Source organism: Castor canadensis, chromosome 2 (assembly GCF_047511655.1).
Source record: "Castor canadensis chromosome 2, mCasCan1.hap1v2, whole genome shotgun sequence".
In the NCBI taxonomy this organism is placed as follows: Eukaryota; Metazoa; Chordata; class Mammalia; order Rodentia; family Castoridae; genus Castor; species Castor canadensis.
Window position 1 is genome coordinate 102,914,880 of NC_133387.1, and position 3,511 is coordinate 102,918,390.

At 50.8% G+C, this 3,511-nt stretch overlaps 1 non-coding gene across 1 annotated transcript; it reads right to left on the reverse strand.

Moving 5' to 3' along the window:
* Positions 1 to 848: 848 nt before the first annotated feature.
* Positions 849 to 1,010, reverse strand: LOC141420917 (U1 spliceosomal RNA). The gene has a single exon (XR_012445641.1). It is a non-coding gene; the product is annotated as a U1 spliceosomal RNA (small nuclear RNA).
* Positions 1,011 to 3,511: the final 2,501 nt, after the last annotated feature.

A 3,511-nucleotide genomic window follows, 5' to 3' on the forward strand; every position in this document is an offset into this window, starting at 1 on the left:
AACCTCAATGCCGCCCCAAAACAGGGCATGGCCCCAGAGTTGGTGGCCTTCTCCTGATTATAGAAAGCTCTGATTACACAGGCATTGTCCCTTCTGTGCCCCCAGGTCACAGCCCCAATTTAAGCTTGGTGGGAACAGGCTGGCCTCTCTTGCTGAGGTCTGGGCTGCCTGCCATGTCCACCCTGGAGCAGGGACCCCCAGAGCCCATGAACAGCTGGGGTCTGGGCCTGGGCCTCCTGGAGGTGGGCAGAGGTTCTGGAAAAGCAGGCTCAGGCCCTTGAGCTTCTGCTCCTCATTTCCTACCCCCAGTGAGGACAGGTTCCTGGGGGAGACAAGAGGTCTGGGATCCACTGCCTCTGACAGAGCACTGTGTCAAAAATAAGCTCAAGGATCTGTGCCACCAAATACAAGTGGCTCGGGTAACCAAAACTGCTGGCTGCCTTCCCTCTGCCTACTCTCTCTCTTTTCTTAGGACAGCTGAAAGGAGCAGAAGAAAAACTGAACATTTAGAATTACAGCTTTGTCACTCCGATCTGCTGAATGAAATAAAGTAGAATTTGAGTGAGGCACTGGTGGCTCACTCCTGTAATCCTAGCTACTCAGGAAGCAGAGCTCATGAGGATTGAGGTTTGAAGCCAACCCTGGCAAATAGTTTGCAAGATCATATCTCAGAAAAACCCTGCATAAAAGTAGGGCTGGAGGAGTGGCTTAAGGTGAAGGCCCTGAGTTCAAGCCCCAGTACTAAAAAAAAAAGAAAAGTAGAATTTGTTGGCTGAGGTTCCTGGAATACCTCAAGAGACAGCGAGAACTTTGGCCCTCTTTTGCTTGTCTCCCCTTCTTTTTTTTCAGGGGAGAGAGCAAATGCAGTCCCCCACTACCACAAATTATGCAGTCGAGTTTCCCACATTTGGGGAAATCACAGGGGTCAGCACATCCGGAGTGCAATGGATAAGCCTCGCCCTGGGAAAACCACCTTCATGATCATGGTATCTCCCCTACCAGGTAAGTATCCTCCCCATCTTCGTGTTTTCTACCTGGAATATAGATTTGTGAGCTGGATCTCCAGCAGCCATCTTGATCCACAGGAAGCCTATAAAGGTGGAAGCTGTCCACTGAGGACTACAAAGCAGATGGAGGGAAGGACCCTGTGTTCTAAGTGGTCCTTAACAACCACACCACAGCTGATCCAGGCTGATTTCATGAAAAAAGAAAAAAAAAGAAGCTTTTACCTTGTTTAAATTCTATCTGCTCTCTGGCAATACTGGTTATTCTGATGCAACACACAATGGAAACAGCATTTCACGAAAGAGGCTCAGTGGAAACTGGTAGAGGCAGGTCCAGTGCCATGTCTTCCCTTCCAGCTGGTGTTTGGGGCCTTGGCACACAAAGAAGTCTCTTCTGGCATTGGTTTCCTTGTCCATAGAGTGGGCTGTCAGTAAGGTTAAAGGGGGCAGCCATGGTTACACACTCAGCACTGTGTCAGCACATGTACTGAACATAATCGGCTATGGGCTGGTTATTTAAATGACCAGCAGATAGAGAGGTGCCTGGCACTGAGGACATCCTAGAAATGAGCAATTCACCAGTGGGTAGGCAGCCTGGTCTCCCCAACACTCCACACTCTTGCAGAGGCTGGCAAGGAGCCCCTGACCAGTCAGGCTGGCACAGGGCTTGTGGCCAGCCACCTTCCCTGCACTGGAGTCCATGAGTCTCTCTGTGTGTCCTGGACCTGCAGGAAGCATGAAGCTGGGTGTTTGTTTTGTCTCTCAATGTCCTGTGTACACAGACCTCCATCACTATTCAGAGGCCCAGAGCCGAGGTGACAGGTGACCAGCACAGACAGACTCCCTCATCTCTGTCATCGCCATCTTCTCATCACGTGACCAAGAGTCCTCCCAGGGACACAACTCAGCAGCATGGCCAGGGACTTTGCTGAGTGGATCAGGCACAGAGTCATCATGCAGTAAATATTTAGGGACCCGGGGCCATGAGCGACACACAGCATATGTGAGATCGGGGTGACTATTTCCTGTAGGGGACCCACAAAGTGCCAGGGTGTTTTATGGGACTGACAGCTTACGGTGGCTTCGAATGATACCGTCAAATTGCTGAATAGTATTTATTTGTTAGCACTGTGACAATCGTGGACTGCCATCGGCTCTTTCGGTATGCCAGGGACTCTGGTAACAGTTTGGTGCCATTTAGATTCAGGACAAAACCCTGAGGAAGACAAACAATGGAGGACAGGAATGTGAACAGGCCATGTTAAGGGGAGGGCACTAACGGAGAGGGAGGGTAAAAAAAGGAATAAAGGAGGTGAATGTGGCTGATGTACTTTCTACACGTGTGTGCATGTGAACACTGAAGCCTGTCCAAGTCATTTAAGAAGGGGGAGAGAGAAGAGGGAGAAGGATGGAGGGGACGACATTATATGCGTGTATGGAAATGTCACCACAAAACCCCTTGCATAACCATCATATACTAATAAAAATGTTATTGAAAAAGAGAGGAGAAAAGGAAGGAGAGAAAGAGAGACCTGTGGAGGGTCCCTGCACTCGTTAGCTCAGGTGTGGGGAGGACACAGTCAGGCCAACCCCATCCCAGGCACAGTGGTTTAGGGACACAGGCCAATGCTGCCACCGACCCCAACTGCTGCAGGGGCATAAGGAAGGACCGACAGGAAGGGGGACCCAGTGTCCTTCCCTGGACCCCACTGCATATTCCGATGCTCTGGTGTGGTCTGTGTTATGCAGCCAGATTTTCAAGAATGAAAATCACAGGTGGGGACAAAGAAAGAGAAGGTGTGGAAGAACCAACCATCCAACATGAAGAGCTGAGGGAAGAAAGTGAGCAGAGATGACAGGTGCATCAGGAACGACGGGAACAAGCCTTCTAGGACACCCCTCAGGCTCCCCACCCACCACCTTTCAACTGGAAAGGAAGGTGAGGGGCTGGTGACAGACACCTAAACATAGGTGACAAGCTGCCAGCCTCCATGACTCCAAGTTTCTTTGCCTCCTTCTGGATTTACTGGCTTTCTAATAAACTCCTGACTCACGAAAACCTCATTAGGAAGAAGTGAGGCCAGAAGCTGGCCTTGCCCACCAGGACCCTCTGCAAGAAGTGAGCTTGCACCAGTGTGGGCTCTGGGTGTCAGCAATGGCCCAGCATCCAAGGATGGGACATAGACCTTGGGGTGAGGACCCAGGACCCAGGCTGAAAGGGACAGATCCTCTAGGAGCAACACCAGGAAATGTGGCCTCAGAGCTTCCCAAAAGCCAAACAAGAAAGGTTGGGGATGGCAGTGCACATCACGGAGAGGTTGGCTCCATATGTGTCATGCAATAGATATCAGCAGTCCTGTATGCAAATCTTGCCCATCAGCCAAGAGCAGTGAGATCCTGGAGAAGGCATCAACCCACTGAGCTCTGGTTTCCTCATCTGCAACCTGGCTAACAACTGTGTGATCCTTGAGGGTTGCCAGCAAGCTGAACGAGCTAATCCAATCTGC